Here is an 11,325-nt window from a genome sequence, read left to right as displayed (position 1 = left end):
TTACTCCAAAAAACTCCACGATCTTCCCTGCAAAGTCTGCTAGGGGTCAGAAATCTAGACTAATGTTCTTCCCTCCTACATCTTAAGAGGACTGCCAGAAACTGGTTCACATAATACAAAGCGTAATTTTAGCTAAAATGCAACTGAAATAAACCAGTGCCATCAAGGCAGAAATTCAAAGAATTAAATAACTAATTGTTAACACAGTTAACCATTGACAAAATGAATAAAACAAAGTACTACTTCACGCAGCCTTCCTGGGTTTGCACTATTAACATGATTAAAGACTTTCTCCAGGGAAGAAGTTGGGAGCAGTCTGTTAAAAAGGTAGCCTTTTTATTTAAGAGGAGACTTGTAAGAAGGACACTTACAGACACGCTGTTTAAGGCTACTGTTAAATCTAGTTTGGGGTTATTTTTAGGAGTAATAAACACCAGAAACTGTAATCACATAGAACCACCCTTGCCAGTATGAAATGAAGACAGTTGCTGGGAATTGAGGGGACTTAAAATGCAATGACTTCTCCTTCAGGCATCATTCACATCTGAAAAAGGTGCTGCTAGCCATGAAGAATCAAGAAACTTCAGTTTCAGGTGTGGGTTTGTTTGTTTGGTTTTTTTCAAACTGATCCAGATTCCAAATTTAACCCTTAGGCAAGAGTGTTAGACTGCACAGCCAGTACCACACAAAAGAAAGGAATCTAGTCAGGCTTCCTCATCCTGAGGAAGAAGTTTAAAAAGCGGAGTGAAAAAGAACAGTGCTAAAACTTGTTTGATTTCTAAGTTTAATTAATATTTTTACCAATGACCAATCAACTTCCAACCAATCTTTTAAAATATTTTCTATCTACCCACCTGTCCTCGTGCCAGCCATTGATTACAATCTCTCCAGTGAAAGAAAAGCACTGTCAAGCAAGAGATTCAGGTCATTACAGATATTTAATTGCCACCTAGATTTTGTCTATCAGAATTATCTTAAGCAGCCTAATGTCTGCTAGTTTTATTTTCCCATCCAATTTTTTTTCCCCCAATGTTGCTATCAGATACTCCTCCTTCATCTTTCAGAGTTCAGTAGAGTTAGATTCAATAAAAGAATATTACACACTGTATAACATCACATTTTTTTGAGTGAGTACAGTTTACAGCATTAGACCCTGATTGTATTAATAAGTTATGCAACATTTATTTCTCTTCATGCAAAGAGAGAGTGAGCCTTTCTTTCGTACATATCTGCTATTTTGCAGTATGTTCAGTTAGGTCATTATGAAAGTAAACATATTCCTCATACTAGCATCTACAGGAATAGTAAGGTGCATTTCATCTAATACCAAAACAGAGTATGAGACACTGAAAAGAATCTCAAATTTGATGTATCTATATACAAATATTTAATATTTTATCAGTATATTTTCCTGTTTGCCACCAATCAAACATGTCTTCGCGCGAGCAGTTTATTCTTATGAAACTATAAGAAGATTAAGCTCAGACAGGATTTAAGTGTTATGTATACTCTACCGCATCCTTGGCAGCAAGCCACAGTAATATTTTCCTATTACCAAATCAAGGTCACAGAGGCATGCCTTATTATATTACATTGTTTCAGCGAATACTGCATACAACTTCCACATCCTAAAAAGGTATACAGTAATACATTTCATAGGGGTATTATCCTTTAAGCTTATACACAAGAGCAGGAAAAAGTTCACGTTATTCAACTCTAGATACTTAAGTAAAGTGGCTGTGGGAGCTAACTAATCTCCTCCAGGGTTGCTCTACAACCAGTGGAGAAAAAACAGCTCCTTTAGAGAGCAATTCAGGACTTCAGCAGCTTTCATAACTCACTAAGAGCTGATCCACATGCAAAACAAAAACCAAACACAGACCATGAAGTGCGTCACTTGACTTTTCTCCTCTAATATTTACTACTGTTATAATTTTCAAATGAAACCAGAGCTGTGATGAAGGAAGAATGCAAGATAAACCCAAGCCCACGTACAGCTGAAATACTTGTAGTTGATGTAAAAGAGGTTCTTGAGAAACAAATTCAGCTCTTTGACAAGGGATAAAAGGGCTTTGAACAATAACTGAGAGAAAGCAACATTTAAAATGTAATCTCTCCAAGCTGAGTCCTTTGGGGTGCACATTCTTTGAAGCTAAGTAGTAAAGACCATTTCACACACAGACTGGGACTATACCAATTACAGTAAGTGATACTGCTTATTAAGAACAACAAAATCATTTGAATCTAACCTAGCTTACATTGGACACAAAGCTAGCATTCCCTTACATATCATTCCTCATTAACATCTCTCCAATTGAACTACCTTTTCAAGGTTAGCATTCCTCAGAGGAAGGAAACACACAAAACATTTGTCCTATTCAGAAGACATTCATAATCTCCCAAATAGCAATCTGTATGTGGTTCCTATTTTGTGAGCCATACCTCACAGCAAATAGTGTATTTAGGTTCTGTAAAGATCTGGATCTTAACTTCACATTCAAAGGGCACCTATTATTCATCTAAACTATTCCCGTATAACTAGCAACAAACATCTCAAATTACTTGCTTGTTACAAAGGTCAGCCTTCTCGTGGTATGAAGCTAACAGGCTCACAGTTTCCTAAATCTCTCTCCCAGTGTCCTCCATTCTTTAACGTATGTATTCTGTGTTTATTTTTCTCTAATCCTCCAATTCCAATCTGATAAATCAAAGTCCTTACTATTTGACTTTAACTCCCTATGCTTACTCTTTCCATTGAGAAAACAGTTGGATCCATAAAGAAAAACCCGAGAGCAAACAAATATATTTGCAGTGGGGACAGCTGTGGAAAGACCTAAAAGCAAATTACAAAATTAAATTACTTGAGAGTAGCAACATGCTCATTTTAAATAAATTTAAAACTCCTTATTCTCATGTACCCAAGTTCTCTTATTTAAATGAGCAGCTCATAAGGCTTGATGTAACTAAACCATAGCTGGCCTGCTTTATAAAATCATTCAGCCACGTTATTTTCGGCAATTTAAGCTATCCACGAGAAAGTAACAGCTATGGCTCACTTTGAAAGACAAAGCCCGATAAGAGTACTATAACAAGATACAGTCTTACAATCTGATTCTGAAGGACAAATTTTATACTGCCCCTCATTTACTTTAACAAAACCTTTTTACTTTCCTTACATTTAAGTGACCTTTTTAAGGTTATAATTACTGCCAATAAGATTGTGCACAGTTTTAAGTTTCCCAGAAATGAAACACTGTGTAAAATGAATGTATTTCTCAACTACACTGTACAAATTTGTGAGTCCTCAAGGTATAATTCCATCGCCTCTGGCTTCCCATACCTGAAAAAACTCTTAAACCGAGGTAAGAGATTTAAGGATAGAGCTGAAATATACTAGCAAGCACAGAAATTGGTAGGAAGTTTGGAAAACAGAAGAAAACCCTGAAGCTATTCCTGAAAATCTTAATTAAAATTGACTGGATTTCATCTCTGTGGTGCTCACCTTACAGTGGTCAGACATTCAGTGTTATCCTAACTTCTGATTGCTACTCTTATGACTCAAGAAGGCTAAAACTTTTCTGAACTGGTCTTTCAAAAGTGAAATTAGTCATTCACATCTGAATACAAGGCAAACATGAACAAAAAGTGTTCAGGTTTTTGAGTCATTATCATGTAGAAAAAATCAACACTTTTTAAAACATAAAAACCCCTAAGTAACTGAAATATAGCTTTGTTTATTAAGCTAAGTCCAGAAAAACTCTACTTTTCCCAAACTTTCTTAGTGTACGAGTAGACTAATTGAGGCAATGGTTCACTTCATGCTGCAGAGGCCTTCCATCTCAAAGTCTCAAGCTGACGAAAAAGATGCACAGAGCTCAGTAACGTAAGCCCTGGTATACAAAACTAAAATATAGCTCAAGACATAATAGATGAAAAAAATTCAAATAATCTCTAGATAAACATGCTATCTTCATCTGCCACAACTGCAATACTGAAGGTCAGGACCAACACTGGGGTCAAGAACCAACAGAAAGTACTTCACTTGAAGTAAGTAAATTGATCTTGAAAAATTACGTAGTACAGTTAAGTGGAACATTCTGATAACTAATGTTAAGTAGTGATAAGTAGTGATACTCAGTCATCTCTGCAGAAGTGATAGTAGTTTAGATGAAGAACTATCTTACAAAGAATTAAACCTTCATTAAAACAACTGTATTCTCATATTTTCCTCATTTTCCCTGTGCACCCATTCCTTTTAGAAGGAGGGAATGAATTAACAAAATTCACCTCCTGAACACTGGTCAGATTTTTTTACTACTTTGACTGTTGAAAGAAGACAGGAAGACTCCTGGAAAACATCATCCAGTAGAGGATCATTTTATTTTTTCCAGATTGCTTGTGCTAGGATCAGCACTAATAGCAACACAGAATATGCAGAAGGGAACTCTGCCAATTTGGGGGGGGGGCAGAGGGACACCAAGCCCACCTTCCTGAAGGTGGATAAACTTTGTTGAAGACAAAATGGTTAAAAGAAGAGCAGTTGAATATCAAGCAGACAAACTGTTAGCATTCCCCAAAAGAGATACTCCTAAGAAAGAATAATCCTTAATTTTTTTATTAAATTCCAAATTATTTATATAGCCAAAAATGATAGGGGAGCATTTGTAGGCTCTGAAGTCTGGAAACCTAATCACCATTGATAAGTATTATTGCTATGCAGAACCTTCAAGCAAGAAGAGTTGTTCCCCACTAGAGGTCAAATTGAAGAAAAACAAACCTTATTTGCTTTAATCCCCATACGTCCAACACCAAGGGGCAAGACCAAAGGAGGGGGAAAAAAGAGGAGGAAGTCTACCAAGTCTGCAGCTTTCATTACTACACGTCTCATAACCTGATCATTTCCTTATAGCGTTTGTAAGAAGAACATTTCAATATGAATCAACAAAAATAGTTTCCTAAAGTAGGTCGTTGCTGCAGCAACCAGGCGGCTGTTTGGACTACTCCCTGCCACAATGACCTACTTTTCCAGTTATATGTAACCCTTGTCGTAGGAGCCCAATTTCTCCTTCCCTTCAGAGACGCTCCGAGAGGATTCCCGTAGCCGGGTCGAACTTTATTCCTACCCGGGACAGAGAAAGGCTTTGAGCAGGTACAGGCAAGCGGGGTCGGTTCTGCGTCGTTGTATTTAGAAGTGCTGGCTGCTAAAGATTAAATGAAACCTAATACACACTTGGAGTTCAAAAAGTACCAAGCCAATGTTCAAAACCAGAGGAGCCGATTAAAAAAGAATAAATAGAAGGGGAAGGTGTCAAAACCAAGCAGCTCGTGAACAACGTGTCCCCTGCCAGAGTCAACAGCTGTCAGCAAGCTACAGCACAGACGGGTTGCTTCAGCGCTACCATCCAAGCCCAAGCTAACCAACATACCCCTTTATTACAGCTCTAAATAATATTAACGCTGCATAAAAGAAAACCCCCTCATGAATGACAGGTAAAGCTAACACCTTTGTGAACGCTATTTAACACTGCTGGGACGGTGGAGCAGGGACATATAAAGGTATCAACGCAAACCCAGGAAGTAACGTTGACAATTACTTTATTTCCTGTTTACTGTTGCTGCTAATGACCATTAACCTTATGGCAAAGGAAACAAGATTACCAGGGCAACTTTTCATTGCACTATATCTTAACCTTATGAAGAAAATAAAGATTACCTCTGTAGAAATAAGCCTACAGGGCTTCAAATGTCAATCCCACTGACTTGTGCATAGGTGTTTTTTGATCAATTTATGCAAACCCTAAGTTCAAAAGCTTTCATTCAAGGTAAAATTAAGAGGCAAGCACAACAGGCTAACACTTCCAAACGAAAATAACTCATTCCAACAAAAGGCAAGCTTAGCATTACCATATCCTAATCAAAACTTTGGTTAACAGAAAGATTCTGACAGCTATAGCTCATACTACAAAAGCAGAAAAACAAAGCAGATGCACCAAAGCTCTCCAAAGCTTACTTTACCTTAGGTATTCTTCTAACTTGTAAGTTCAGCAGAAAAAAAAAACCACCTCTGGAATCGATGACAATACGGTACTCCAAGTGGAAAAGTTTTTGAAATTTCCCCCATGCTTTCATTTGGGAACAAATCATATATAATGAGATAATTACTCCTGCAAATCTCATACAGCCAAAAAAAAACCCTGAACTAAAAATTATTTTTACTTTACCATTGTACTTGACAAGCTGTACAGCAGCAGCTGCAAAGGTAGGATTCTGGAAGAAAGATGGACTAGCAGAAGAAAAAAAAATAATCTTAGAATTATGGAAAAAAAATATCAGAAAAGCTGTTGCTGCAAGAGCAACATCTGATCACTAGTAACACTGTTCAACTTGAAAGCGTGACCTCCAGTGCCAAAAACGCAAGCTCCATTGTGCTGTCTCATATGGAAGTAGTAAAGAACTGGAATAATACTTCCAGTAAACGCAGCATTGAAGAACTTTGCTTTGGCAAACTAACAGTGTTTCAGAGTTGGCACTGAAAAAGAGAGGTTGGTGGAGTTATATTTGAAAGAAAGCAGAAAGCCAAAATTTAAAATGTAAAGAGAGGAAGATCCACATTATCCCCACAACCCCATGATTTTCTTCGTGGTTTGGAAGCAAAACACGCTAGCTCTGAAATAAAGTACTTCTCATGAGTAAATGTATTGGCAACTAGCTTACAGAAAGGCAATTTCAATCAAATGAAAAAATACTCTGCTCACTGAAAACCACCAGGACTATGTGATCAATACTAATCTTTACACAGGTCTCCTCAAATTATGAAAGCCTTGAAACAAAAGGAGAGAGTATACCACAATGATAACTGATCTATCAATATCACAGAAATTTAAAACTTTTTCCTTTCTCATGAACTACACATTAGTAGGTGTTCTCGGGTCGTACCAGTTAAAGAGTACGCTGGAGAAAAGAAAATGAGAAAGTCACTCAAAAAGTAATTTAAAGAAGCATTTACAGGATTTGGGACAGCAGTAAACAGCAAACAGCTATATTGTCTACAAAGAAACACACATAAAGCACAGTAAACTAGGTTTTATTAAGCCTGCCATCTACTGAAAAATAATGATTGAAAGTCACAGGAATAATCCCTAGGCAACCCAAATAAAACAAATAATTCGGATGTCATCCTTTGCTTGATCACCCTCATTAAGACTTGGATAGTTTCAACTTCTTGAGTTCACTACCAGCAAGTCTTATGAAAACAAAGAACAAAACCAAAAGGCAACCTCCTCCCCAATCGAAGACCCTTCTGAAACCTGGACGGGAAAAATTACTCTGTAGAATATTTTATTTTAAATGCCTATGTCAGTTTTACAGATGCAGAGTCATGCCTCTCCCATGAGAGTGGAATAAGGAAAACAATAGCAGGCAATCTCTGCTAAAAGCTGTATTATTCTCTTTTTCTAGTTTAAGACTCCTAGAAAAAATGAGCTTGTTTATTCTCAAGAATGTGAAATATGAAGAATAGAAGAAAAAGTACTAAAAAAAAATTAAATCACTCGATGCCACAGAAGTTACAAGCCAAAAATTTTAACTCAGAGGAAACTCACAAGAAAACATAGGAAAGAAAAATTTTACTCCATTCTTCAATTAATCCAATGTATTGGAAATCAAATAATTGACTATTGATAATGTCAGTTGCTCTATAAAATGAAGTCTCACAACTCTCTGTACACTTCTCCAGTAATTCAGAACTGCACAGACTGCAAAACTGAGATAAAGCTTGCCATGGTGTTCTATATCTTTAGTGCATAGCAAAACTGTAACATGCAACCTACATGAAGGATTTACCTATTTATTTACTCATCTTTCTGATGGAAGCTGCCCTCCTATTTCTGTTCTTTCGATCACCACTTTGCCCCTCTCACTAAACGGCAGCACACTTTACCCTTTACCTACAAGGTAAGGGGAATATTGGCATTAAGAAAAATTTAAGTCTGCAAGTGCTGAACTTCCAGGTTCCTTACTACAAAAAGTAAAGCATTTCCTAGGTCATGGATTCCACGCTTTGGATAGACAACAGATAGAAAAACACAAATTTTCCTTACAGGAGTCATTTCTAAGTAGCACGTGCTGTAGATATTTAATCTCCATCACTGAAGAATCAATAAGAACGTGTATTCATACTACACAATTTCCCCATTTGAACTTAAAAAGACTTCTTTTTTACCCAACATTTCTGGTTTTCATTTTGAAAGGACATGAGTTTGTGTTCTCAAAGGAATCAAACTTATAGTGCAAGAAATTTGAAGCCATTACTCTTCACAGCTGTGCAAGACTCACAAATATACTAAGAGATGTTAAAAAGGGAATGCATGTGACTGAACAGGAAAGGAAATGCTTTCCTATAAATCAAGAAACACTTGAGATAAAGTAAGTTCAAAGCAGGCACAGAAAACCTCTCTAGTTTAGTTGCAGGAGGAAGCAACACATAACATAAAAGCTCAGGTGTACGTGACATCACACGCCTGTCACCACAGAAATTAGACTTGCAAGACACATCCTGACCAATGTTCAACTGGAAGAAATCCTTCCACCTCTGATGTGAACAGGTTCCATCTTATCGCAAGGAACTTGTTGCGTTAGCACTTTTCAAAGAGATTATAAGCAACTGTTTGACACCTGAATTTACTTCTCAAACCCTGAGTATTATCAAATTCTTACTTCCTACAGAGGTTTACCAATGTAGACTTGAAAAACCTTTCAAATACTAATGCAATTTAAAAAAAAAAGAAGACATAAATAATCAAAGTACAGAATTTCAGAAAAAATTACATTTTTCAAAAGCTCTGTTCACTGTAGCTCAGCTCCTGTCTACACTAATGCCAACAAAGCTCATGTGTTAATTCTTATCATCTCTCCATTAGTAATTGGTATGCCCTCAGATTCATAACTGTTCCAAAAATTATATATATACATGTAGACTTTTGCCACAGCTGTCTCCATTGAGTTACTTGAAACAGAACACTGCAATATTGACCTCTTTTCCCTTGTCCTTTCCGGTCTATCCTTCACCTCCACTAAACCTTTATTCCTGCATAAAGAAACATTTACACACACAAAACTCCAAAGCAGTGAAAGCAAATGCTTAACGGTGACCTGAAAAATCTATGGAGGTTTCAGGGTTTGAAGAACATTGCAATTACAGTTCACCTGTTGACCTAGATTGCAAAGGACTTAAAGTCAGAAGTATACAGAAGCACACAAACTAACCTTGCTCCACATTTAAATGAGAGGTCTGAAAAAAAATAAGTAAAATGTATTACACTGAAATATCATTAAGTTCTTATGCCGGTAATCAAATCCAGTCCTTTCCTAGAGGTAACCAAAGGTACAGCTATTAAACCTACTGAAATGTGGTATGCAAATTACTAAAGCCTATAAAACACAAAGCCACATACTCCCACCCCCCACTACTTACACAACCAATTCATGCTCAGGCTGACTTTTGCCTTTTTAGGTCACTACGCGGAAGTCCCAACATCCCCTAAAGCAGAGAGTTTCAATATATAAATTAAGACATGACAGACTTCAGTGTCACTGAAAGCATGGCCGACCTGGCTGGCGGCTGTGACCTTCCTCCTGCCGCCGGTTATATAACTGACCTGCAAACCCGCCAGGCATCGGGAGGGTATGGAAAAGTAATCACTTTCCCTGAAAATAAAGGCTTCCGTGCTGTAGGATAAACTGTCAGGAAACCAAAAAAGTTCAGGTTGTACAATGATAATCAGCTTTTTCTGCAGTATTTGCACAATGAAATGTGTTTCAAGAGTATCTGCCATTTGTAGGAAAAAAAGGTATTTTCACAAACTGGAGGAAAACATACTACACTACATGGAAAGAGCCAAAAGAGGATGACAATACCTAGAGTTATTTGCTTTGAAGAGCTAAAGCAGAATTCATTGACACTGCCACATACTGATCAGTTGGGGAAAAAAAAAAATATCTGTATTCTTGATTGCCTAAAAAAAGCTGCCTTTGCATTCACCACAGATGGTGTTTGTTGGGGGTTATCACCCTCTCCTTTTACAACCAGAGGAGGTAACACCACAAGCTGCAGAGAGATGACCTTCCCCTGCCGCAATAAAGAATGCCATCTACTGATACTTAGGTAAAATAAACTAAAAATAGATTTCTAGTCCCAAGAGAAGGAAGACTGAAATAATCCTATGGAGTTGTTTCAACTGCATTTGCCCCTTGATACTTGGTCACAAAGTCCACACGCTACTCTTACCTATCAAGAACACTCTACCCAGATCTTCTCTTGATATCCTCAAACCTGGACATTAGTGATGTAAAACCAGGTTTCTAAAACCTGAAAACTTCTTAACCTGAAGAATTAGGTTCATTCAAGATCAATCTTGAAGTCAAAAACCAACTTGTATAAATGCTCGCTGGAATTTTTCTGGCCTATAATACCTGCTACTTGGGAAAAAAAGAAACACAACTTACTGAACGCTTTGTATAAAATTGGATTTGCAGTACCACCTGCTCTCTCCAGACCAACCATTGCAGACTTCTCATCCAATTTAGTAATAGTTACATTACAGGATCTGGCAATGCAAGATCACACGCCAAAATAAGCAAACAAGCATAATGTAATTTCTTAGCGGGCAGTTATGTCTCACATTCCGAGTTTGACAAAAAAATAAATTGGGCCTTTCCCCTAACACAATAAAAAGACTGATACTTACTTTTGACAATGTAACTTCAAAGGGTGTCAATAAATGGCCAGCCACAGAACAAAACAATAATCACCCTCCAAAAAACAGCCGGTGGTTACTACACACACGAACAATGTGGGCCACAGCTATATGGCCATTTTTATCTGACTCAAACCCATACAGCCACAGAAAGAAATGGTACCTGCCCTTCCCACTCACGCCTCTTCACTACTACTGCAACCTTTTTGCTGGCACAATCTACCAAATTGCTAATCTCACCAAAACTGGTAACTAATCTCTTTCGGACAGATTGATGAGCTAACCTGGTTCACCACAGGGCTGCGTGCTATCATGAAAGGGTGGAACCAGTCCTTTCATCAACACTGCCGGATTAAAAGCATGAGGACATACGTCAGTGCAGTTCAGTGACGTACTTTGCAAATCACAGGACTAGATCATATAACACAATGGACTATAGAGGGAATTGCTGAACTGTGGGCACTTTTGGGGCAGATGGGGCCTTCTATGAAAGAGGACAGGTGGGCAACCTAGGTGTGTGGCACTGGAAGGTTTCTCCAGTCTAACCGTCGGTACCACAGAACTCTGATCT

This window comes from Charadrius vociferus, unplaced genomic scaffold (genome assembly GCF_000708025.1).
Source record: "Charadrius vociferus isolate BGI_N301 unplaced genomic scaffold, ASM70802v2 scaffold883, whole genome shotgun sequence".
Classification (NCBI taxonomy): Eukaryota; Metazoa; Chordata; class Aves; order Charadriiformes; family Charadriidae; genus Charadrius; species Charadrius vociferus.
The sequence above is the reverse complement of the archived record's forward strand: the minus strand, read 5'-3'. Positions refer to the sequence as shown.